This window comes from Lepidochelys kempii, chromosome 8 (genome assembly GCF_965140285.1).
Source record: "Lepidochelys kempii isolate rLepKem1 chromosome 8, rLepKem1.hap1, whole genome shotgun sequence".
Classification (NCBI taxonomy): Eukaryota; Metazoa; Chordata; order Testudines; family Cheloniidae; genus Lepidochelys; species Lepidochelys kempii.
In genome coordinates this window covers 4,087,996-4,115,665 of record NC_136387.1, presented here as the reverse complement: position 1 = coordinate 4,115,665, position 27,670 = coordinate 4,087,996, and the positions used below count along the sequence as shown (strand labels likewise).

General features: G+C 42.5%; 1 protein-coding gene across 3 annotated transcripts in view; it reads left to right on the top strand.

Annotated features, from left to right (window-relative positions):
- Nucleotides 1-27,670, top strand: part of SGCD (sarcoglycan delta) — a 572,369-nt gene that overhangs the window by 83,919 nt on the left and 460,780 nt on the right. The gene's annotated exons all lie outside the window — the stretch shown is intronic.

Sequence of the window (27,670 nt, the reverse complement as noted above, 5' to 3'; positions counted from 1 at the left end):
CCAATACCCTGAGATTGACTTTACAACGTTTAAAGTTTGCAGCCTGGTCTATAGATTATGTATGAATTATACTGATTACTTAAGAATTCCCAATTATCACTTTTGAGGGTTATCAGATTCTTGTTCCAAAATCAGGCCCAGTATTCAAATTATTATACAGTTGGGAACCCTGATGTGCACAGTTGCAACACTCACAATATAGGAACTCCTCTGTGTTTATGTTTATTAAATTATATTTATATTTATAGTTTATTAATACATTTAGTACAGTCACAAACACTCCCAACTCAATAAGGTAGCTAGACAGACGACAGAATGTATATCTGAACATCTATACTCACACCATCCCTTGCAGAACGACCTGAAATGTTAGCCACTATCTTCCTCATCACCATTCCTTTCATCAGCAGTGGCCATCATCTTGGCATCTCTCAAGGGCTACATGTCTCTCTCCTACTGCCCATAAGCTGGAATACAACTTTTATAGATTGTTATGCCACTCATTGCCATGGCCCTCTTATGGTTGGGTATCTGCGGATGTAGCTCATGTACCTGTTTTTGTTATTATGTACACCAGTTTGTTGCTATGATGCTCTTGTGGTTGGACTCACGTTCCCGTGGTCAGAAATTCCCCTTAAACACTATTTTCAGCTCCCCAGTACTTGGGGTTTTCCGTTGGGCCATTTATCTGTGCCAAAGTTCATAGGCCTCAAGATTTATGCTAAAATTGTTGAAGCTAAGGTCTTACAGGATACAGGCTTGTAGGTTCCTTGCATTGCTGCTGAATATAATAAAGGCAAGTTAGCCCTATGAGGTACAAGTCCTTTTTGCCATCTGCTTTTTGAGCCTGTGTGGTTCATCTTTACAAGATTTTCTTCCATCACCCACCAGGGCTAGAAACTTTTCAGTTTTAATGAAAGGTTAATGTGAGAACTCCGCTCGCTCCAGGAACTGGGGCTTTAAGATAAACACCAACAATTGTGAGAATTGGCAGGGCTGTCATTGACCGTATTGCATACAGTTTGAAGAGCACATGCAGTAAATTGTTTGCCCCACAGCAGGCTACCCTGCCAAACAGGGTCCTATCCTCATGGTGGGAATACATCTGCCCACCCTCCTCTTTCTGATAAGTACTAGAGGGTCCATGTTGCTGTTCTGGGCAAGCCAAGGACACGGGGGGGTCCCAGTCTGATATGATCCTTCCTTTTAGTTCTTCATGGGCGGGACAGAGAGGCCTTACTTGCCCTTGTGGCTCTACTGGGGCGTGGACTACAGTGTCATTTCTGTTCAGGAAAATAGGGTCCAGCCATGGAGGCTGCTGCTTCTCAGATGGCTGGGAGCCCTTTTTCTTCTCTGCTGCTCTCTGTCTTCACCAGGGCTGGGGTGTAGAAGAAGAGACGAAGAAGTGCTTTCCACAGGTTCAGGATTTAAGTGATTCATAGGGCCAGTGACGATTTGCAAAGGCAATCTGGGCCTCACTTTTCCTGTTATTTTTAGGGATCTAATGACTTACCAAGTGAAATTCCGACCTCGGGGCAAACTTAGCAACTCTGAATGTGCTGAAAGTTGAAATTAGCCATTTTCACAGAGAAACATCTGTGTCCCAATTTTTGGGTGGAGAGATGGTGGTAGAATGACCCTGTTCCACTGGCAAAAACTGCCTTTTGTTTCTGCTAAAAAATTCAGGAGGCAAGTAAGAGTTTTAGCTGCTTTGTGTGTGTATGAGAATCCAAGAGAACATGGATGTGGGCATCTTGACCCCAGAGGCTGATTGACAGACAAATATTGATGGTTCAGATCCATAGAAATTATGTAGGCTATAATTGGCCACAGTCTGTGGGCTGAGGGAAGTTTTATGTGTCTGCCTATACCCATGTCTGATTCATGACTTCTTTCCTAGTGTTTTGTATTGTGGAGGGTAGTAAAAAAAATGTTTGCTCATGCCTTTTGGATAGTTTATTTTCTGAGTGCCTTGTCTTGACTGAATAATAATCACTGTCTGGAAACAAAAACAGGAACTCTCCCTTCTCTCTCTAATTAACGCTGAAAATTAACGTATTGAATACAGCCAATTTGCTCTAAAATGATAAACTCCCTCTGCAACAGCTTTCTGAAACAGGACAGCTGATAAGCAGATAGTGGAGATCCCAACATGGCAGAAGCAGCTTACAAAATTTCTTCATGGCCTTTTAACATCTTGGGTAGTTAATACTTTTTGTCACTGTCAAATCTATAGAACATGTGCTATTTTTGAGGAGCCAATTAAAATAATGACTTGGGTGGAGAGTTCCTCTCGTTTTCCTCTGTGCTGTAGTTCCCTTCCTGTCAGAGAAGCGATATTTTAATTGGCTATTTTTCTCTTGCTCTTCCCCTCCCCCCGAGTCCTGCGCTGATCGGAGCGCACCTTAATTAAAAAGGAGTTTGTGTTTATCTGTGAAATTTTCACTTGATCTTTTGTAGATGTTTCAAAGGAGGGTGAGTATATAGAGAACTACCTGTATATTATTATTATGGTTTAATTACATAAAAACTGAATTCATTATACGTGGACCAAAGGCACAAAGTTCAGATCTGGATGTGTTGTCAAACTTTGTGTATGTTCGAATCTGGACTTTGGGTTGGAGACCATCCATAGGATTTTGTCCTTGTTAAAGATGCTGGTTTGACAGCCTTGGAGACTGAAGCCCTTTATCCAGAGGAGGCTACAGAATCAGTAGTTCTGTAAAGCGTTCTCTCCCCAACCCCACCAGTGTGCCTCAACTCTGTCTTGGAGTAACAATCCTAGGGGTGGCAGGGTTGTGCGGTGTCCATAAACGTTTAGTCTGTGGTCATTCTGCTGAGTCTTTCCATTGGACTAAGTGTTATCTAGACCATTCCTGACAGGAGTTTGTCTAACATCTTATAGTCACAGGTAAGGAAGAGGCTGTCAGCAATAATTCATTTCTTATAACCCAAGGATTTTACAGCCTTTTCATGATTAAACCCCCTTGGGCACCACCTCTCTTCCCAATATCCTCATTCCTCTCCTACCTGGTTCTCAAAATTTTTGTTTCCCCAAGCCACCAAGAAGGGCCTGATTTGCCAGTGATCCACAGATCACAGTGTGAAAACTATTGACAGTGAACCACTGAACAGCTGGCAAATATTTTGGTCATTAATTACTTGCTGGAACCAGTGGCCTAGAGTCAAAAGAGCAGCCCATTAGCAATCCTCTGAGCCACCCTTTGAAGACCAGATCCTGGTGAGGTGCTTAAAACCTCCTGTGTGGGGCCTTGGATAGCCTCAATTCCCATTGAAATCTGTGAGATCTTCACAGGATTGGCCTTTAAGGGATTCTTAAAGACTCGCATCAAGTGAGGCAATATCCAGCCATTTTGAGTTGATTTTCTGCTCCACATGTCAGTTGTTTAGCCGGGAGGGCTTTCAGCATAGTGTGTATTTTTGCTCAGGCTATGATAGGTATGGAGCATTGCAAGCAGGAGCTGCAATTGGTATGATAGCTCCTACATATTTCATATACCTGTCAGGGAAAAAATGTACTAGTATGTTTATTTTAATTATTTTTGCAAATGTTAATGCTTCATTATTAGAACAGTCTTACGCAAATGATTATGGAGCGGGATTGCATAATTGCTGCTGCTGTGGCATTGTTCTAACCATGAACAAAGGAGGAAGTCTCATTTTAAAAGACTGGGGTATGTGGGATTAACTCAGTGATGCTCTGTCCCATCACACGTCCTCGAGTCCCAGCACTAAGTGGAATGTTTTAACTCATAGTAGAGTTTTACCATTTACAGAATTCTGGCAGTGATAAGCAATATGCATGGGTCTGTGACTTGGCATCCAAGGGGGAAAATAATAAATCGACTCTGGTTAGTGTGTTGGGCCCAGGGAAAGAAGCTGTTGACAGGCTATTGGCCATCCTGTCTCAGCTCGCTTGTCAAATCATATGAATTTAGGTTAAGAAGCTTGTTTTTCCTCTACTTTATAGTGCTTTGATTAAGGTGTTCCTGTAACTATAGGTTATGTGCCCAGGTCCATCTGAGCTGTGCTTGGCCTGAAACTTAGGGTGTGAAGAAGCAAGGAAATTGTGCTCTCAACCACCTTTCTTCTCCCCAATCCTGGGGCTGACTGGGAATGGCCCCCTGCATAATTTAGAGTACTTTAAATTTCATATACTGGTATAGAATTGAGAACACGCAGTTGGTGAATCAGGCCCTTGGTCTGTAATTTTCTCCCAAACAAGAAAAGGCAGAAGGCGACAAGAAGGGCTAATTGTCTGAAAATGTATTTGTTTTGTCAGAGTTCCTCCCCCACTCTGAACTCTAGGGTACAGATGTGGGGACCTGCATGAAAAACCTCCTAAGCTTATCTTTACCAGCTTAGGTCAAAACTTCCCCAAGGTACAAAATATTCCACCCTTTGTCCTTGGATTGGCTGCTACCACCACCAAACTAATACTGGTTACTGGGGAAGAGCTGTTTGGACACGTCTTTCCCCCCAAAAATACTTCCCAAAACCTTGCACCCCACTTCCTGGACAAGGTTTGGTAAAAAGCCTCACCAATTTGCCTAGGTGACTACAGACTGACCCAGATCCTTGGATCTGAGAACAATGAAAAAAGCATTGTTTTCTTACAAGAAGACTTTTAATAAAAATAGTGGTAAATAGAAATAAAGAAATCCCCCCTGTAAAATCAGGATGGTAGATACCTTACAGGGTAATTAGATTCAAAACATAGAGAACCCCTCTAGGCAAAACCTTAAGTTACAAAAAAGATACACAGACAGATATAGTTATTCTATTCAGCACAATTCTTTTCTCAGCCATTTAAAGAAATCATAATCTAACACGTACCTAGCTAGATTACTTACTAAAAGTTCTAAGACTCCATTCCTGGTCTATCCCCGGCCAAGACAGAATATAGACAGACACACAGACCCTTTGTTTCTGTCCCTCCTCCCAGCTTTTGAAAGTATCTTGTCTCCTCATTGGTCATTTTGGTCAGGTGCCAGCGAGGTTACCTTTAGCTTCTTAACCCTTTACAGGTGAGAGGAGCTTTCCCCTGGCCAGGAGGGATTTCAAAGGGGTTTACCCTTCCCTTTATATTTATGACATGTTTAAAAAACCCCAACCCTAATCTATTCTTGAATGATAAAAGCACAAAAATGCATTTGGAGTTACCGATCAAATGGATTTTCTGTGCACTCGTTGCCACTTCTGCATTTCTTGTTCATCACTTACACAACAGCAAATTAAAATCACGAAGATGACCAGCAAAAACATCTTGAGAAAGTGATGAGAACAAAACAAGGGGGAAGTGTAGAGTGACTGGAAAGACCTAGGTGATTTCACTCCCCCTTAATCTGCACGTGAGCTGAGGGGAGAGGAAAAGGAATACACCTTCGTCAGAGAGCAACTTGATTGCTATTAAAAGCCCAATAACGCCTTGTATTAGTTTATGCACATTTGCACTGCTGGGTTACTCTGTGTCTGGCACTTGGCAAAGCACAAATAACATTTAAATCAGGGAGTAAGTGTAATTAAGTACTACCCTTCAGCGCATCTCTCCTTTTAAGACATTTTTATACATCATGATTTAGAACATGACAATTGGGTGAGATTAAGGCAGCAAATTGTGCCTATAAAACAAGCACTGAGGATAGCAAGGAACTGTAAAATGTTATAGAGGGGAATACAGCACATGCCTCTGATCCGATAAAAATTTTGTGAGTTGGGAGATGAACTGTGAAATACAAATAAGGTGATACAGTATGTGTAATGTTCTGATGGTAAATTGCATGTTGTTATAACAGCATATTTCCTCTACCCACAAGGCTCCTTATTTAGCATTTTAAAAAAATCCCACCAAGTTCATTAACCACTAGGGGATGTAGCGATGAAGTAAGAAGTAGGACAGCTGCAGTATTGAACAGTATATTAAGCCTAATGAGAGAGATCCTCTGTACTGAAATATAGGCAATCAGGCTCGCGACCTGCCCTATTTCAAATTCCCAGCAAGACCTGCTAAAATGTTCCAGGTAAAAGTACCATTTTATGTCAAAAGTTAAAATATTGCTTCCTGAGTTGTTCTATCAGGCATTTGCTACTGTTGGCCGCTTGGTTTCTACCAACGTTATAGAGCAGCTGGATTTCTTCTCATTTACAGTTTGCAGTTTTGCTAATGAAACTCCTGGCCATTCAAATACATGATTGTTCACTTGTCTGCAGGATCTAAACTTTTGTGTTGGGAGTTGATGTCGCTCCATTGAAATCAGGCTGAGAACCCGGCCCTGTCTGCATTTCAGAAATGGTTATAATGATTTCCCACGCTCTGGGGCCGTTGTCTCTTTCCTGGATGTGTACGTCCTTATAGAAGGGCCTGGAAGATATACTATCTCAGTGCTGCCAAATTCTGTCGTCCTCTCTCTCTTCTCACTTTAATCCTGCCTCGCAGAATCCTGCAGTGCTTTTCAACCATGCTAGAGATCTAGTGTGTGCAGGTGGAGGAGAACTGCTTGGCTGCTTTGCTGCCCAGCTTGCTTGTGCCACCCCCGCTGTCAGTCACCAGCTTCTCTTGCTGTCAGAAGTTTTCCAGCAATGCCTCTAGCCTATCCCAGTGCTGCTGATGCTCCCCTTTCTTCACAGATGGCTTCTCTGTGCCTCTGGTTCTCCTTACAGTAGCTAGAACATGAACTTCAGAAGGGTTCCGTAGCTCCTGCTGGAGACCTGCAAATCAAGAGGCTTGTCGGAGATTTCCGTTCATGTTGCCTTAGTGGAAAGGCAGAGGCGAGAACTTTTCCTTCAAACAGCAGCTTACAGCAGGATTTCTATGATTGGGTGAATGCACATGGTGGCGCGCACGACTGCTTGGTCTAATGGAATGTGTTCCTCTCTAGAACGACTTCAATGGAGAGAACTTGGGGCAGCTGTTCAAAGACTTGTTCATGTTCACCACTCAATTGAAAGGAAGAAAACATTTTTTTTTTCTAGAGCTGTCGATTAATGGCAGTTAACTCTCACGATTAACTCAAAACAATTAATTGTGATTAATCACAGTGTTAATTGCACTGTTAAACAGTAGAATAGCAATTGAAACTTATTAAATATTTGTGGATGTTTTTCTACATTTTAAAGTATATTGATTTCAGTTACAACACAGAATACAGCGTGTACACTGCTCACCTTATATTATTATTTTTTATTACAAATATTTGCACTGTAAAAATGATAAACAAAATAAACAGTATTTTTCAGTTCACCTCATATAAGTACTGTAGTGTGATCTCTTTATTGTGAAAGTACAACTTACAAACGTAGATTATTTTTTTTGTTACATAACTGAACTCAAAAACAAAGCAATGTAAAACTTTAGAGCCTACAAGTCCACTCAGTCCTACTTCTTGTTCAGCCACCCTAAGAGAAAAAAGTGTCTTTACATTTACAGGAGATAATGCTGCCTGCTTCTTATTTACAATGTCACCTGAAAGTGAGAACAGGCATTTGCATGGTGCTTTTGTAGCCGGCGTTGCAAGGTATTTATGTGCCAGATATGCTAAACATTTGTATGCCCCTTCATGCTTCGGCAACCATTCCAGAGGACTTGCTTCCATGCTGATGATGATCATTTAAAAAAAAAAAGCATTAATTAAATTAGTGACTGAACTCCTTGAAAGAGAATTCTATGTCTCCTGTTCTGTTTTATCTGCATTCTGCCATATATTTCATGTTATAGCAGTCTTGAATGATGACCCAGCACATGTTGTTCACTTTAAGAACGTTTTCACTACAGATATGACAAAATGCAAAGAAGATACCAATGTGAGATTTCTAAAGATAGCTACAGCACTCAACCCAAGGTTTAAGAATCTGAAGTGTCTTCCAAAATCTGAGAGGGATGAGGTGTGCAACATGTTTTCAGAAGTCTTAAAAGAGCAACACTCTGATGCGGAAACTACAGAAGCCGAACCACCAAAAAAGAAAATCAACCTTCTGCTGGTGACATCTGACTCCGATGATGAAAATGAACATGCGTCAATCCGCATTGCTTTGGATTGCTATCAAGCAGGACCCATGTCCTCTGGAATGGTGGTTGAAGCATGAAGGGACATCTAAATCTTCAGTGCATCTGGGACGTAAATATCTTGCGATGCCGGGTACAACAGTGCCATGTGAACGCCTGTTCTTGCTTTCAGGTGACATTGTAGGCAAGAAGAGGGCAGCATATCTCCTGCAAATGTAAACAAACTTGTTTGTCTGAGTGATTGGCTGAACAAGAAGTAGGACTGAGTGGACTTGTAGGCTCTAAAGTTTTACATTCCTTTGTTTTTGAATGCAGGTTTTTTGGTACATAATTCTACATTTGTAGGTTCAACTTTCATGATAAAGAGAGTGCACTACAATACTTTTATTTATGAATTGAATTGTATTAGGTGAATTGAAAAATACTATTTTTTTGTTCTTTACAGTGCGAATATTTGTAATAAAAACATAAAGTGAGCACTGTACACTTTGTATTCTATTTAATATTGGTATTATTAACAGTGAGATTAATCGTGATTTTTTTTAACCGCGCGATTAATTTTTTTAATTGCTTGACAGCCCTATATTTTTCTCTTTGTATTTGGTCAAAAACATCTCATAGCAAAGTCAGAATCGAGTTAATAATAAGCATGGTGTGTTCAAAGCACTTTACAAAATTTAGCTTATTAAATTTATAATTATGTAATGTAATGACTCCTCCCCCCACACCTATTATAATATTTACTCTGTGTAGATCTATCAAGAGGATCAGGGGTTTAAAAATTTACTAGATACTTGCTACAAAGAGGACTCAACTTCCTAGCCGTCAGCAGATACAAAATGGAAAGGGGATGGGGGAAGGACAAATGAGGCTCACTGCTTATGTCTAGTGAGAAATCTAGCTCCACATCAGTCTAGCTTCTGGGAAGTGAGATGGTGCTGGACAGAGCTAGTTGAAAAATCTTAGGTGGAATGGTTTTCTTGTAAGAAAATACAGTTGTACTGAAATCTAAAAAGAAAACGAGTACTTGTGGCACCTTAGAGACTAACCAATTTATTTGAGCATGAGCTTTCGTGAGCTACAGCGCTCATGCTCAAATAAATTGGTTAGTCTCTAAGGTGCCACAAGTACTCAGTCTGTATTCGCAGAAAGAAAAGGAGTACTTGTGGCACCTTAGAGACTAACCAATTTATTTGAGCATGAGCGCTGTAGCTCACGAAAGCTCATGCTCAAATAAATTGGTTAGTCTCTAAGGTGCCACAAGTACTCGTTTTCTTTCTGCGAATACAGACTAACACGGCTGTTACTCTGAAAACTGAAATCTAAACATTTTGTGGGAACGTATTGACTTCAACAAAAATTTTTGACAGGATGATGTCAAAATGAATCGTTCTGACTTTTTCATTTCGATCAAGTCGAAACATGAGTGAGGTAAAATGTTTTGTTTCCAACTTTATTCTTTTGTTTTGTTTTTATGTTGTTGACTTTAATATATACCATAAATTTTACATACATAAAATTTATATTTTAATTTTTCTACCCTTTTGATATTATTGAAATGAAACGTTGCAATGTTTCAGAATTAAAATTTTTCAGAATTTTCATTCTCTGAGAAATTTTGAAATTTTGACTTTTTGATTTGGAATGAAAACAAATGTTGACATTTTGGAATTTCTTGTGGGATGCAAGTTCCAGCTGTCTCCAGTGTTGGCTTTATTGTTGTCCCAGGCCCTTGCTTGGTGTTTCCATTTTTCATACAAGTCTCTAACTAGTGGGGTGTTGTTATATTTGAGGCTGTGTCCCCTGTAACTGCTGGAAGAGAACAAGCTCAGGTCGATCCTCAACCACACCTATTTGTCCCATTGGTTTTAGTGGGATCACAAAGGAATACCTGGTGGCAGAACTTGACGCCAGTGTGGTTTCAGTTCTGTAACTTCTGTTGCGTCAGTATCACAAGTCATGTGGCTATTGGTTCCTTGAATCAAACCAGAAGAGTTAAAAAATAATTCCAAACATCTGTAGGAAGCAATTAGCATATGAGAGATTTTTAAACTGAAGTCCTGGAAAATCAGTACAATATTATGACAAGCTGTCAGTGTATAATGTGTCATATATGATCTAAATATGAGACAGGCTGCCTCTCCTGCTCATTGTGCTACTTCAGACATACAGTCATCCCCCTGTCAACTTTCAGATATAATTTCAAGGTACAGTATATTTGATAGTCCTTGATCTCAAAGTTCACAATTGTCACTGGGTACACTTGGGGACATATCCTCCCATTTTGTGACCCATAAGGTCCAAGGCAGGGGTACAGGTGATGGTCTGCTGTGCATCAGGAGGCCAGGATGTGGAGAGCCAGATTAGGGATTTGTCCCTGCTGTGTGTCCAGGAGCTACTCCTGTGTTGTCAGAGTAGAGCCTTGGGTGTGGGCTGGGTGGAGGGATGGAGGTCTGGCTGGTGGATCTTCAACTACGATGAGGGCCCTACCAAATTCATAGGCCATTCTGGTCAATTTCGGTACGAAATTGCAGAAGAGCTCCGGTACGAAACTGCAGAAAAACCTGAGTGTCTCTGGATTAAGTTTAGAAGTGTGTGCAACAAGAGTGATGTAGTGGTGGGAGTCTGCTATAGACCACCGGACCAGGGGGATGAGGTGGATGAGGCTTTCTTCCGGCAGCTCACGGAAGCTACTAGATCGCATGCCCTGATTCTCATGGGTGACTTTAATTTTCCTGATATCTGCTGGGAGAGCAATACAGCGGTGCATAGACAATCCAGGAAGTTTTTGGAAAGCGTAGGGGACAATTTCCTGGTGCAAGTGCTAGAGGAGCCAACTAGGGGGGGCGCTTTTCTTGACCTGCTGCTCACAAACCGGGTAGAATTAGTGGGGGAAGCAAAAGTGGATGGGAATCTGGGAGGCAGTGACCATGAGTTGGTTGAGTTCAGGATCCTGACGCAGGGAAGAAAGGTAAGCAGCAGGATACGGACCCTGGACTTCAGGAAAGCAGACTTCGACTCCCTCAGGGAACGGATGGCCAGGATCCCCTGGGGGACTAACTTGAAGGGGAAAGGAGTCCAGGAGAGCTGGCTGTATTTCAAGGAATCCCTGTTGAGGTTACAGGGACAAACCATCCCGATGAGTCGAAAGAATAGTAAATATGGCAGGCGACCAGCTTGGCTTAATGGTGAAATCCTAGCGGATCTTAAACATAAAAAAGAAGCTTACAAGAAGTGGAAGGTTGGACATATGACCAGGGAAGAGTATAAAAATATTGCTCGGGCATGTAGGAATGTTATCAGGAGGGCCAAATCGCACCTGGAGCTGCAGCTAGCCAGAGATGTCAAGAGTAACAAGAAGGGTTTCTTCAGGTATGTTGGCAACAAGAAGAAAGCCAAGGAATGTGTGGGCCCCTTACTGAATGAGGGAGGCAACCTAGTGACAGAGGATGTGGAAAAAGCTAATGTACTCAATGCTTTTTTTGCCTCTGTTTTCACTAACAAGGTCAGCTCCCAGACTGCTGCGCTGGGCATCACAAAATGGGGAAGAGATGGCCAGCCCTCTGTGGAGATAGAGGTGGTTAGGGGCTATTTAGAAAAGCTGGACGTGCACAAGTCCATGGGGCCGGACGAGTTGCATCCGAGAGTGCTGAAGGAATTGGCGGCTGTGATTGCAGAGCCCCTGGCCATTATCTTTGAAAACTCGTGGCAAACCGGGGAAGTCCCGGATGACTGGAAAAAGGCTAATGTAGTGCCAATCTTTAAAAAAGGGAAGAAGGAAGATCCTGGGAACTACAGGCCAGTCAGCCTCACCTCAGTCCCTGGAAAAATCATGGAGCAGGTCCTCAAAGAATCAATCCTGAAGCACTTGCATGAGAGGAAAGTGATCAGGAACAGCCAGCATGGATTCACCAAGGGAAGGTCATGCCTGACTAATCTAATCGCCTTTTATGATGAGATTACTGGTTCTGTGGATGAAGGGAAAGCAGTGGATGTATTGTTTCTTGACTTTAGCAAAGCTTTTGACACGGTCTCCCATAGTATTCTTGTCAGCAAGTTAAGGAAGTATGGGCTGGATGAATGCACTATAAGGTGGGTAGAAAGCTGGCTAGATTGTCGGGCTCAACGGGTGGTGATCAATGGCTCCATGTCTAGTTGGCAGCCGGTATCAAGTGGAGTGCCCCAAGGGTCGGTCCTGGGGCCGGTTTTATTCAATATCTTCATAAATGATCTGGAGGATGGTGTGGATTGCACTCTCAGCAAATTTGCGGATGATACTAAACTGGGAGGAGTGGTAGATACGCTGGAGGGGAGGGATAGGATACAGAAGGACCTAGACCAATTGGAAGATTGGGCCAAAAGGAATCTGATGAGGTTCAATAAGGATAAGTGCAGGGTCCTGCACTTAGGACGGAAGAACCCAATGCACAGCTACAGACTAGGGGCCGAATGGCTAGGCAGCAGTTCTGCGGAAAAGGACCTAGGGCTGACAGTGGACGAGAAGCTGGATATGAGTCAGCAGTGTGCCCTTGTTGCCAAGAAGGCCAATGGCATTTTGGGATGTATAAGTAGGGGCATAGCGAGCAGATCGAGGGATGTGATCGTTCCCCTCTATTCGACATTGGTGAGGCCTCATCTGGAGTACTGTGTCCAGTTTTGGGCCCCACACTTCAAGAAGGATGTGGATAAATTGGAGAGAGTCCAGCGAAGGGCAACAAAAATGATTAGGGGACTGGAACACATGAGTTATGAGGAGAGGCTGAGGGAGCTGGGATTGTTTAGCCTGCAGAAGAGAAGAATGAGGGGGGATTTGATAGCTGCTTTCAACTACCTGAAAGGGGGTTCCAAAGAGGATGGCTCTAGACTGTTCTCAATGGTAGCAGATGACAGAACGAGGAGTAATGGTCTCAAGTTGCAGTGGGGGAGGTTTAGATTGGATATTAGGAAAAACTTTTTCACTAAGAGGGTGGTGAAACACTGGAATGCGTTACCTAGGGAGGTGGTAGAATCTCCTTCCTTAGAGGTTTTTAAGGTCAGGCTTGACAAAGCCCTGGCTGGGATGATTTAACTGGGAATTGGTCCTGCTTTGAGCAGGGGGTTGGACTAGATGACCTTCTGGGGTCCCTTCCAACCCTGATATTCTATGATTCTATGATTTCATGGTCATAGGGTATTAAAAATGGTAAATTTCATGATTTCAGATATTCAAATATAAAATTTCATGCTGTTGTAACTGTGGGGGTCCTGACCAAAAAGAGGGTTGTGGAGGGGTCGCAGTATTGCATCCTGACTTCTGTGCTGCTTTCAGAGCTGGAAGCTTTGCCAGCAGCCACCGCTCTCCGGCCGCCCAGCTGTGAAGGCAGTGCAGACATATGGGTGGCATAGTATGGTTCTGCCACTTTACTTACTCACTGCCGCTGGTGAGGCGCTGCCTTCAGAGCTGGGCGCCTAGCCAGCAGCTGGCCCCGTGCAGCCGCCCAGCTCTGAAGGCAGTGCAGAAATAAGGACGGCATTACTGTGACCCCCCCTACAATAACCTTGCGACACTCCCCGCCCCACAGTCTGCTTCTGGGTCGGGACCCCCAGTTTGAGAAACGCTGGTCTCTCCTGTGAAATCTGTATAATATAGTGTAAAAGTATACAAAAGACCAGAATTCATGGTCTGTGACATGTTTTTCACGGCTGGGGATTTGGTAGGGCCCTAAGTATGGTGAACCAGAGACCAGCGCACCCTCCGACTTAACCGACCTACAGGAGCATCCCTCAGCCAAGGGGCGGTAGCAGATCTGGAGTAGCTCCTCTAGTGACACTTGGCAGCCAGGCAAAAGGGGGACAGATGCTACCTACTGCTGTGGTGACATCTCCCTGTGCAAAGCTTCTTTGCTCAGGCTTTATGCGTGGAAAAGTATCTGGTCCATGGTGTTTTGTTATGAATATTTTGCCTCTCTGGTTTTTGGCAGGAGGAAATTATTTAATAGATGCTGGTTTTACAAACCACATGTAAGATTTTCTTAAAGTATCCTTATTGTCTTCTTTTGAAGCTATCACCCAGCCAACAAATGTACACACCTAAGTTGCATGGTTGGAAGGGAAGGCTGTGCTCCATTACTAGAGAAGAGAAGCTATAAGAAGCTGTGGAAGAATATCATTACGTGGAAGAACACCACTTTGGACAATCATTAATAAATACATTACTAGAAACTCTGATTAAAAGTTAGCCTTGTGTTAAACTGGCCTCCAATGGCTGATTCAGTGCCCCAGCTCTCTTGCTCTCTCTTTGCCCTTCCTCTAATGGAATAAAAATTGGGCCCATTTCTCTCCTTTATTCTGTGTAACTCAGTTGTCTTCAATGGAATTGTTCCTGGTTTATAGCAGTGTATGTGCTAGGAGAATCTGGTCCAGTGACTTAATAGCTGTGGTTTATACGTCGTTTAGCATCTACGGCTCAGATTTTAAAAGCATCCCAAGAGAATTAGGCACCCAACTCCAGGGAACGTTAGTGGAAGTTGTGCATCTAATTCCCTTAGGCTCCACTGAAAATCCCAGTTTATGGTAGGTGAGTGAGTTACCCTGGTATAAAAATTGGTCTAATTTCATTGACTTGGGTGGAACATATTGGTTTCTTACTGTCAAAGGACTGGAATGGGAGGATAAGAACATAAGAATGGCCATACTGTGTCAGACCAAAGGTCCATCTAGCCCAGTATCCTGTCATCCGACAGCAGCCAATGCCAGGTGTCCCAGAAGGAGTGAACAGAACAGGTAATTATCAAGTAATCCATCCCCTGTCGCCCATTCCCAGCTTCTGGCAAACAGAGGCTAGGGAGACCATCCCTGTCCATCCTGGCTAATAGCCATTGATGGACCAATCCTCCATGAATTTATCTAGTTCTTTTTTGAACATCTGTACGATTCTTCTCTTGACCCACCTTGTTAGAAGGTGTTGCTGCTGGAAGATGCTAATTGGTTCCAGCTGAGTCACTGCTGTCAGTGTGGTACCTTACCTCCACCCTGGAAGTAAGGGAGGTGGGAATCCCCAAGCGTGGGTGGGGGGAAGAGTAGGTGAGGTTTATGTTTTCATCATTTATTGTTATGTGAGTTTCCAATAAAAGTGTAGGTACCGTTCAGAGTAGAGTGGGAATTCTATCTACTTACAAAGAGACTGAAGTATGGGATGCAAATTGGCACTCTTAAAGCTTGGTTTACTTACAAATGTAGGGTAGGATTTTCAAAAGCAGGCAGCATTGGCCTCAGTCGCCTTCCCTGGTACCAGTGACAGCAGTGGGAGTAGAGCGAGGCATATGCCGAGTGCTTTTGAGAATCTCACCCATAACACGTAACCCTCACATCCTTGCATGCTCTAACTTCGCACTGATTTTTAGTGAGAGTTTTGGGTACATGATCTACACATCATGAATCCCTGGCCTACATTTTGTGTGTGCTAAAAACAGTAAGTGTTCAAATTCTTGGCATAATTTTTGGCTTACATATTTAGAGGCTGCTTTAAAAGAAAATTGACCTATAAAATCTATTTGACGAATCTGCACGTACTGTTATTGAGACACTTAATTTCCTTATTCATGTCAATTTGTAGTTGTGTTAGTGGGATCATTATCCACACTGATAAGAAAGCAAAACAGTAATTTTTTTTTAAGAAGAATGCTGATAGGCTTTTACATTTAAATTTAAAGCTCCTGAGATTAGCAGTATAGGATGGAAAGTAGACAGGTGTTAAAATATAGTTACAGAAATTTCTATAATTATAACTTCAACCAGGTGCACAACTGTGAGGACTACAGTGTTCCATCATGTGTAAGGATTTATAAGCCTAACTCTATTAGTGTTAATGGGAGCAACACAAGCAAATCCCCTTTCCATAGATGGAAAATACATCTATTAACTGAAGCTGCTGTTTAACAATTTAAACAGTCATTTCCCGCTACTTCCAGCAAAAACACCCACACGCTGGTTCTAAAAGATGCATTTTAATATAATTAGGATACCATCGCTGATTAGTGCACAGGCCGTGCTGAGAACATGGGGTGGAAGAGATGAATAACCTAGGGCAATGGTTCTCAACCTGGGGGTCACAACCACCCTGGTATTACCCTGGTGTCAGGAGGTCGTTATCCACCCTGCCCTCTGTTTGTGACAGTTGAGCCTATCACTCTTTGCCTGCTTGGGAATTAACTAGAGAAAGTAGGTCAAGTTATTTTTAGGGCCCTACCAAATTCACAGTCATGAAAAACACGTCACGGACCATGAAATCTGGTCTTTTGTGTACTTTTACCCTATGCTATATAAAAGTACCCTATACTATAAGGTAAAAGTATACAAAAGTACACAGTGTTTCTCAAACTGGGGGTCCCGACCCAAAAGGGGGTCGCAAGACTATTGTGGGAGGGGTCACAGTATCGCCACCCTTCTGTGCTGCTCCTGGTGGCAATGCTGCCTTCAGAGAGCAGTGGCTGCTGGCCACGTGCCCAGTTCTGGCCACCCAGCTCTGAAGGCAGCGCAGGGGTAAGGGTGGCAATAGCATGACCCCCCTACAATAGCCTTGTGAGCCCCTTTTGGGTCGGGACCCCAAATTTGAGAAACGCTGACTCTTACGGGCTTTATATGTTTATATTTTTGTCATTTCTAAATACATATGTATGTTTTGTTACAACACTGAAATTTAAGATTTTAAATATCTGAAATTGTGAAATTCAAGATTTTTAAAATGCCATGATAGTGAAATTTACAAAAATGGACCATGAATTGGGTAGTTATTTTAAATGAAGAGTGTTCTAAACAGGTGCAAGAAAAGCAGAATTAGCCCAAACAAAAAACCCTATGGATAGGATAGGGCCCTACCAAATTCACAGTCCATTCTGGTCAAGTTCATGGTCACAGGATTTTAAAAATGGTAAATTTCATGATTTCAGATATTTAAATCTGAACTTTCACGGTGTTGTAACTGTAGGGGTCCTGATCCAAAAGAGGGCTGTGGAGGGGTCGCAGTATTGCCACCCTTGGCTTCTGTGCTGCCTTTCGAGCTGGGCCCTTTGCCAGCAGTCACTGCTCTCTGGCCACCCAGCTCTGAAGGCAGTGCAGAAGTATGGGTGGTATTACCTTAACCCCTCCCCTACAATAACCTTGCGACCTCCCCCCTCAGTCCCCTTTTGGGTCGGTATCCCCAGTTTGAGAAATGCTGGTCTCCCCCGTGAAATCTGTATAGCAGAGGGCATAAGTATACAAAAGACCAGATTTCACGCAGGAGACCAGCTTTCATGGTCCATGATGCGTTTTTCACGGCCGTGAATTTGGTAGGGCTCTAACTCAAGGGTATTGTTGAGATCATGCTAGGTGAACAAGAAAATGTGGGTCTGGAAACTAATGAAACAAAATTGCGGTGTCAGAAACTAGGCCTAATTGGTGGAGAAAATAATGAGGACAGGTTATTCCACCTGTCACTCCACTTTTGGGTCTTAAAGAAAGAGACTTCAGTGCGGGAAATAACTGGTGGAGGCTCCTGGAGCAAGCTTCGCCACTATGGCTGCCGCCCTCAGGATCTCCTGGGACCTTAGGCTTTCATCCGAATCCTGGGAGATGTCCTGACCAGACTGGCCCAGAGAGGGGGAATTAGAGGACATTGCTACCTCTGCCCACTGCAGCTGAATCCCAAATACCAGCTGGGATGAAATGGGATCTGACTTTAACAAGTGCAGCAATGACATCTCCATCCCATCTCAACTAACTTCTGTTTTCCCCCAAAAGGTTGGTTATTACCATCTTTGCTACTATCTAAGAGACTGTCAAATAAGAGGCTTTTTCCTCTTAAAAACTCTCTCCAGCTAAAGGGACCAAGGGATGTGGTTCAAGTGAAAGCCTTATTTAACACTTTACATTTCAAATGCTTTGACTGTTTTTCCTTCTTTTCTTCATCTTGATAAAAGTGAAAAGGATTTTGATTTACCAGGGTACTAAGCCAGGCTGAGGTCTCTATGTACCGAATCCCAAACCTTGTTTAACAGCATTTAAAATGTTGAACAGTGAGTGGGTTGTATTAACATCTCTGGCCCATATATTCCATCTAAGTTAACACAGCACTTCCCCATATTACTAAATAGGAAGGGGCTCCAATATGGAGAAGCTGGAGAACCACTGATTTAGGGTGGTCAAACCCCTGAAATTTTATCATGCCCACATTTGTGATTTTACTTTAAATAACCACTCCTCATTTTCCCGCTGAAAGAAAACACTCCTAGTGTTAGTGACCCTCTTGAAATAGGTTATCTTACCTTCAGAAGGGGCTTTAGGGAATGATGGAGCAGCTACGGTCTTTAATAATGCTAGTGTCACATTAGCTAACAAACTAGTCATTTATTGCTTGTAGCAATGATTTGTCAAGAATTATTGCTTAATTAAAGACTTAACCTAGAGCAAGCATGGCTTCATTTTTATTTTTTTGCCCAGATGAAGAAGGATGACGACTCAGGCACTCTGACTATAACTGCCCTAGAACACCCATTATGAATGTTAATGTTGTATTGGGCTCTTCTCAGAATCCTAGCTCATTCTCTGTCTCGTTTCACCCCTTGGTTGAAACTGTACATTTAAGGCAGCATTTTGTCTTTGGAGATAAAAGCATTATTACCTTAAATAATACATAGCATTAAAAGCTGACTCGTTTGCAATGCTTGGCTAATAGCTGACTTGTGGGTTAAGTAAATGTGTACAGAAGGTATATATGAAGCATGATCTAGGGTTAATGTGCTCCCCTTGTGCATATTTGAAAGCTTTTTCATTTAAAAAAATAAATAACGAGATTTGGTTTAAAAAGTATCCATCATGTGACTTGTGGGAAAGAAGGATTTTTCTGAGTAATTCCCCTTTACTGTCTGCATTCTGTGATAAACTCTGTTCAGTGTTCGCCTGTGAGTCCCTAGGAATTGGCAATAAATCGTTTTATTTAAAGGTGCACTTTCCTACTTACCGGCCTAACTAAGACTGGATTCTTAAACAGTATAAAAACACATTATCAGTTTCTGGGAAGAACAATCGGCAGCAGATTCTGCTGCCAGATTTTCTACGCTGGATTAAATATGACTGTGTGACGTGACTGGTTATAGGGGGGGAAGTTTCGTCTGCATAGGGCATTTGCATTCTGAACAATGTTTCCTTTTTTCTTTAATGGCTGGCTCTGAAGTGTAATACAGGTGTTTAGGAACCTCCAACCTGCTCTTGGAGGTGCAGCATAGGAAATAGGTGTCATTTACACCTCCCGCCCTCCCCCCTGCCCCCCACCCCCCCCAAAAAAAGCCCACCATATCTGGATATTTTTGATCTCTCTTCTCACCAGATGTTACTCATCCCCACAGGAAGGTAGAGCTGTCTGGAAGTTGTTGCCTTAGAATCCTATCCTTAACATGTACAAATAATGTACATCCACGGCTTTTTATATAGCTAGCCTCATGTCTGCCTGTTCAAATGGCATGGTGCCTCCTTTAAATTGGTAGGAAATTTCCCTATAGCATGTGTGTCAAGCAGCGATGGGTTTAGATAGCTCAACACTGCAAATGCCATCTCTTCCGCAGAAGGCCCTGCCCTTGTGCCAGCGGTTAGGCATTGGCAGCACATGCCTCCTTACACCTGATCACATTTGCACAGTCATGAATATTGCAAAATTACAGTACAAAGAGGTGCTAAATTGCTAGGGACTCCTTTGTCTGTTTTGGGAAGCCATGCAGATATTTAGGGAGACAGGAAAGGGGGTGGCGAGAGAGAGAAACTGTGTCCTGAATGTACAGCCTGCATGCAGCCTTTTGGCAAAGTCACTGTGGAACTGAAACTGGCTCACTGACTCTGAAGAAATGAGAGTCGCATATTGTGCCCTTGCCCTCATAAGTGTTTGGCTACCTAAAGAGGCATATGGATGAGTGGGCATCGTCTGGGTATAGAGCTCTGCTTCATGTGTGGGACCAGAGATTTTGCTCATATGCCTGACGCACAGCTGTTAGATACCACAGATCTTAAATACTACAGCGATAGAGATGCCTTAAATAGCTTTATTGCCTGGAGCACCGATAGTGATACGAGGACACCAAATTATCTGTTTTGTCCTTAGACCCTAATCACCTCCTGGATAGAAGTAGATTTTGTAAACCTCGGTCAGAATTTTAAGCATAGCTCTGCACCCACAACTGGGTCCAAATAAAAGGCTAGATTGTTGTTTTTTATGTTCAGCATATTGGGTACTGAGCACTTTTGAAAATCGTAAGTGCATTTTAGTTGTTGGATGAGCTGTGGAAGCTCCTGACTGGGAAAGAGAGGGCTGTGAAATAATGGAAGGGGAGGCATCCCTGCCAAAAATCTGTGGCTGTTGATGGATTTGTCTGTGTAGTGGGTCCAGGGGGGAAATCCATTAGTTTAGACTAGTGGGTCAGAATTTCACACCTTGAATTACCAGGTAATCTTTTTTTCTTTACATAAACTGATTTTTACACTAAGCCTTAAACAGCTTGATTTAATTGACTGGCAACTGAGTAACAGAAGGGAATAATCCCTGCCAGATTAGTCATGCTCACTACCCTAGGTGATGAAAATAAGAGAGAAGGTAGAATGAGATGGGGCACACACACAGCCATACCACTCAGCTCGTGTCTCCTCATTTATTTTGGATTATCATTTTGATTGCCAACCTCCTGGCTTGACGAAAACCCAATGAATTATAATTTGTGCACTCAAAATGTTTCTTTAAGGTTTCTCATGCAACTAATGGAAAGCAGTGCTAGCAAGGTGGTTTGGGCATGTCAAATTGACTGGATGTGGGTTTATTCCTAATTGGTTTGTGATGAAGGGACGGTATCATACCATTTAACTCTCTGTTAGCATTCCACACCATGTGATCATTGCTGATGTGTGCTGGCTTCACATAGGTGGGTAAACATTCAAACGAGAGGTGACAAGGGTATACGGTGAGGCATGATTCAGGCCTTATCTATGCTACAGGGAAAAGTCGATCTAAGCTATGCAATATGAGTTACATGAATAGCGTAACCCAAGTCTATGTAGCTTAGATCTATTTACTGCGGGGTCCAACTATGCAATGTCGCTTTCCCGTCAACTCCCCTTACTCTTCTCGAACTGGTGGACTACAGGAGTCAACGGAAGAGTGATCTGCGGTCGATTTAGCAGGTCTAGACCCGCTAAATCAACTGCCAATGCATCAATTGCTGCACGTTGATCCCCCAATAAGTGTAGACAAACCCTTAGAAAACTGAGTCCCATTGGTGATAGGAAGTTAAAGTAGAACCTCTGAGTTACGAACAGCAGAGTTACAAACTGACGGGTCAACCATCCACCTCATTTGGAACCGGAAGTATGTAATCATGCAGCAGCAAAGACCAAAAAAACCCAAAACCAAACAAACACAGTGCAGTAGTGTGTTAAACATAAACTACGAAAAAAAAAAAAAAAAAAAGGGAAAGTTTTAAAAAAAGATTGGATGCCGTAAGGAAACTGTTTCTGTGCTTGTTTCATTTAACTTAAGTTTCAGAGCTGTATTAAATGTTCAGTTGCAGACTTTTGAAAGAACAACCTCAACATTTTGTTCAGAGTTACAAACATTTCAGAGTGACTAACCATTTTTATTCCCAAGGTGTTCATAACTCTAAGGTTCTACTCTATACCTATATAGCATAGATACAAAGGCATATAAAATACATGCATTGACTGGAGATTACAGGCCGGTTTGTTTACAGGCACGTTACGCTGTAAATGCAAAGCATCCTTAATGGATCAAATCCTGAACACCTCACAATGCTCTGCTGCCAAAATTCACAATGACTTTACTGAGGCTGATCTCCCAGTGACTTCAGTAAGACTCAGTCATGCGAAGTGCTGAGTGAGCACAGCTCCTGGAATGGAACGCACATAGCATCTCGCCTGAATGCTGGGCCGGCACCGGGCGGGATTGACTCCTAAGTAACTACCAAGGACCTAGTTCGGGGCAGAATTCCTCTGTGTCAATGGGAACAGGGTTGGGTACTGAGTCAGAATGTCATGATTTGGCAGGGACAGCCAGAAATGGGAGCAAGCCGCTTGGCATTCCAGCAAACACGTGGAGGAGTCAAAGTGTCCGAACACACCAAGAACTGCACAGCGCCGAAGGCAAGGCAATAAGCCATAAGTGAGGTAGCGACTTTCATTGGTTAGCCACTATGTCACCCATGGGGCTGCAGTTCTGTGCAAGACACCTCAGACCCAGCCAGTATATGTTACTGTCTAGATTGTGGCCGAGTTGGTGAAAATGTTGAAGTTGTAAAAGCTTTAGATTATGGGTGCAGCTCTCACACTCGCAGCTCTAAACAGAAGATGTTCTGAAATGTCTGTCTGGATCCTTCAGTATCACAAGGCCTGTAAGAACCTTCTGCTCTTCAAGGCTTCAGGGAACTCCTACTCATATTAGGAGGAGGTTTATTTCAACAAACTCTTCTAAAATGTTTGTGATCGTCGCTCTTCAAGAGGTGTGCTACTCCTGAGCACAATGTCCTGTGCTTGACGGTGGTGAAAAAGTTACTAGTAACCAACACAAAGTCATGTCGAGTCTTATTGCTTCCCTACACCCCTGGTATTCAGTTGATGATCGGTATCACTCAGCATTTCAGGCAAAATACTCTGTTCATAGTGTGGGGTGGAGAAGATGAGAGGCGTGTGGTAGGAGCCTCTTCCTGTCATTTAATAATGAGTAATAGCCTCTGAGAGTTCTAAAATTTCAGATTGCCCTCAAATCTGCTTCTCAGTTCATTTCGCTTAGTGAATTTGCTCTCGCTGGTATTTTATTGGTAACACTGTGAATACGCTGAAGAATACATTGTGGATGGCGTGGCAAAGCAGCCTTGAATGTTGTGAGTGAGGTCAGCTATTTCCAGTGTCATACGCATTTATGCTTAGCCTCCTTTCAGCTAGACAGCATCACCATACATATTATGTTTTCTACTCGAGGAAGGTGTAACTGCTGTGTCTATCAGTGTCTCTGCTGTTGGTCAGGGAAGGAATGTATTTGCCAGCTAGTTACCCCAGGGATTTGACAATACAGCAGGAGGGAAATCTGGCACATAAATCTATTCCAGTTTAGTACCTCGCCTAGGAGAATACCTAATACACTATAGTTCCACTGAAGACTTTCTGTTATTTCTGCACTTTCATTTCCTGCCTTATGGTGTGCTTAAATCAAATTTAAGGTAAGAGCAGAGTTCCAGCTGACTTTTGGTTTAAGTCTGGTCCTTCATCATTTAAAGTCTAAAATGCCCCATAGGAAGCTAATGCTTTATGTAGACCAACTGCAGTCCTTTTTGCTACACAGATAGTAATAAAGGCTCTCAGGGATTAGTGAAGGTTCCTTTCTAAATTAAAATATCACTTTGGAGGAAAGTTGTCTCCCTGCACTTGCTGTTCTGGCATAGTCAGTGTTTCTCTCTGCTTGGATTTTTATCAGAGTTCTGACTCTGTTCTTTGCCTGATCCTGGCTGGTTTTTACAAAGGCTGCTTGGGTTGCACATGGCTGAAGCCATTGAGGGACCTCCTTCCCCCCCACCACCCAGAGAAAGAATAATAAACTGGAGCTGAAGATAGTTTTGCAGAGATTTGGCTCATCAAAATGACAGTAATGAGAAACTGAACAGAGCTTCATCTGCTTCCATTGTGTATGTGCTTATTTTTAAACGTGGCGGCGGAAATTTATAACTTATTTTAAACAGTTGTCGTGTTCCCTCCTCTCCCCAAAGAATAAAAACTGAAGGTTGGAACTTTGTTCTTTACTGAATTTGCTGTTTCTGGCCAGTTCTGAGCTCCCTAAGACAATATGTCTTAGCTTTCGCCTTTCTCTCAGTTCCCCTCGCCTCATCAGCATCAAGAGACGTTGAGTGCTTACATTGTGACATCCTATTCTACATATAGGTCTTCAAAGCAATACTCAGAATAGGTCCCCAAAGACCAGGGTGAAAGAATTGTTGTACTATTTGTTAGATGAATAAATCTAGCTCATCCCCCTAACCCCCCTGGTAATTTTAAGCCTGCGTTACCGTTTTTCCCAGAATTATTCCATATGTTTTGAGCTAAAAGGAAGCCTATTCAGGAATAGGAGAACCAGCCCCTACAAAGTATAAGCTAGGCTAGCACAAATGTATGGTGTACATTGCATATACACTGTATTCACCTGTACATTAGTTATCTTTTTCTCTTCCTCTTTTCACAGTCTTTCTGTATTAGTCCCACACTGCACACTCTTCTCTGCTCCATTTTCACCCCGTTGTTTCATTTGGATTTTTTTCTACTAAGCAGAATGTAAAATCTCTAATCTTCAGTTTTCAGTGGACTCTCAAGCCCAGTGCTTGAGTGGCCTCTAAACTTGGTATAACAAGTTTCAGCTGTCTGCCCTGCTCCCTCTGTGCCACCGAGCAGCACACGTGGAGCAGAAAGCTGCAAATCTCCCCTGGTGGAGATTTCAAGCCCAGGGTGTGGAATTGGGGACCACAACCAGCCAAAGCAAATTAGAGAACCTCATAGTTGCTCTAACTGACATGAGGGCTGGGCAGAACTGCCCCAAGGATCAGGGAGCTGTAACTGGCTTCCTTTTTCAACAGCGCTTAGCAGAAGCTGGGTGCTGTGGAGAATCTGGCCAATTGACTTCACTGGAGTTATACCAGTGTAATGAAGTGAAGAATCGGGCCTCTTTAATTGGTTTAATATTTTAACCTTGATATCAGTGACTAGATATATGTGACACCAGTCGTGGAGAGAGAAGTGTTAAGCTGAAAATGTGAGAACACATTCCAAGCTTTCATTTCTTCTCTTGCACGTCCTATGAGCACAATGAACGCTGGTTCATTCAGTTGTCGCAGGCCCGTAAGGAATGCTTTTTCTCCATAAGATTTTAAATAAGGAGACACCCCCCGCAGTAACACTCTGGCTGCCTTACTGGATTCAGGGTTTAAAAATAACATTCAAGTCATACTTTCTAATGGTGGCAATTTCAAAATACATAGAGAATAGTAATGGAAGACGCTCCTAATCTGATAACTCAGTGAATGCAGCACATGAAAAGAGAAGATGAATTAAGAATCAGCTCTTCTTTCCTGTCCCTTGCATCTTCAGATATTTTTATGTCTCATCCTCTTAATTGCAGGGCGAAGCTGAGAAATATGGAATTACAGTTGTCATAAAAGTCCATTACTGTAATCTTGTTAACTTCTTCCTTTGCAGAATTCTACTGAAATCATTGCACCTCTACTTCTGAAAGGAAAAGAATAGCCTGCCTTGACTGTAGCTGCTGTCAAGTGTTTGAACTGTCCTCTTCCCAGTGCTTATTCAGAACACATTTTCTGTTCAGTTAGAAATACTATTACTAACTGATGAATGAGTCTGAATACTGAGCATGGCGAACAATTGATGTTCTTAAAGTTAATCGTAGAATCTTTTTACGCAGAAGATGTGGGGGCTGCTCTGGATTCTTATATTCTGCTTCTTGGAGCACGTGGTACAGGAACCCCCCAGGGGAGAGGCAACTCTCGATCTAGTCCTGAGTGGAGCGCAGGATCTGGTCCAAGAGGTAACTGTAATAGGACCGCTTGGAAATAGTGACCATAATATAATAACATTTAACATTCCTGTGGTGGGAAGAACACCTCAACAGCCCAGCACTGTGGCATTTAATTTCAGAAAGGGGAACGACGCAAAAATGAGGAGGTTCGTTAAACAGAAATTAAAAGGTCCAGTGACTAGAGTGAAATCCTGCAAGCTGCATGGAGATTTTTCAAAGACACCATCATAGAGGCTCAACTTAAATGTATACCCCAAATTAAAAAACACAGTAAAAGAACTAAAAAAGAGCCACCGTGGCTTAACAACCATGTAAAAGAAGCAGTGAAAGATAAAAACGCATCTTTTAAAAAGTGGAAGTCAAATCCTAGTGAGGTAAATAGAAAGGAGCGTAAACACTGCCAAATTAAATGTAAAGATGTAATAAGAAAAGCCAAAAAGGAGTTTGAAGAACAGCTAAGCAAAAATTCAAAAGGTAATAACAAAATGTTTTTAAGTACATCAGAAGCAGGAAGCCTGCTAAACAACAATGGGGCCCCTGGATGATCGAGATACAAAAGGAGCACTTCATTTAGTTTCTCCGCAATGACTTTATCGTCTTGAATTCTTTGCTTCAGTCTTCACGACTGAGGATGTTAGGGAGATTCCCAAACCTGAGCGGTCTTTTGTAGCTGACAAATCTGAGGAATTGTCACAGATTGAAGTGACGCTAGAGGAGATTTTGGAATTAATTGAGAAACTTAACAGTAACAAGTCACTGGGACCAGATGGCATTCACCCAAGAGTTCTGAAAGAACTCAAATGTGAAATTGTGGAACTATTATCTATGGTTTGTAACCTGTCCTTTAAGTCAGCTACGGTACCCAATGACTGGAAGGCAGCTAATATAACGCCGATATTTAAGAAGGGCTCGAGAGGTGATTCTGGCAAATGATTTGGAGAAAGGGGTAAACAGCGAGGTGGCAAAGTTTGCAGATGATACTAAACTGCTCAAGATAGTTAAGACCAAAGCAGACTGTGAAGAATTTCAAAAAGGTCTCACAAAACTAAGTGATTGGGCAACAAAATGGCAAATGAAATTTAATGTGGATAAATGTAAAGTAATGCACATTGGAAAAAATAACCCCAACTACACATTCAATATGATGGGGGCTAATTTAGCTACAACTAATCAGGAGAAAGATCTTGGCGTCATCGTGGATAATTCTCTGAAGATGTCCACACAGTGTGCAGTGGCAGTCAAAAAAGCAAACAGGATGTTGGGAATAATTAAAAAAGGGATAGAGAATAAGACGGAGAATATCTTATTGCCCTTATATAAATCCATGGTTCGCCCACATATTGAATACTGCATGCAGTTGTGGTCTCCTCATCTCAAAAAAGATATACTGGCATTAGAAAAGGTTCAGAGAAGGGCAACAAAATGATTAGGGGTTTGGAACGGGTCCCATATGAGGAGAGATTAAAGAGGCTAGGACTTTTCATCTTGGAAAAGAGGAGACTAAGGGGGGATATGATAGAGGTCTATAAAATCATGAGTGGTGTGGAGAAAGTGAATAAGGAAAAGTTGTTTACTTGTTCCCATAATATAAGAACTAGGGGCCACCAAATGAAATTAATGGGTAGCAGGTTTAAAACAAACAAAAGGAAGTTCTTCTTCACGCAGTGCACAGTCAATCTGTGGAACTCCTTGCCTGAGGAGGTTGTTATAGTCCTAGCCTTCACAGGGTTAAAAAGAGAACTGGATACATTCATGGAGGTTAAGTCCATTAATGGCTATTAGCCAGGATGGGTAAGTATTGGTGTCCCTAGCCTCTGTATATCAGAGGGTGGTGATGGATGGCAGGAGAGAGATCACTAGATCATTACCTGTTAGGTTCACTCCCTCTGGGCACCTGGCATTGGTCACTGTCGGTAGACAGGATCCTGGGCTGGATGGACCTTTGGTCTGACCCAGTGTGGCCGTTCTTATGTTCTTATGGTATCTGACACCAGCAGTGAGGATTGCTGTACAAAGAAAAGGAGGACTTGTGGCACCTTAGAGACTAACAAATTTATTTGAGC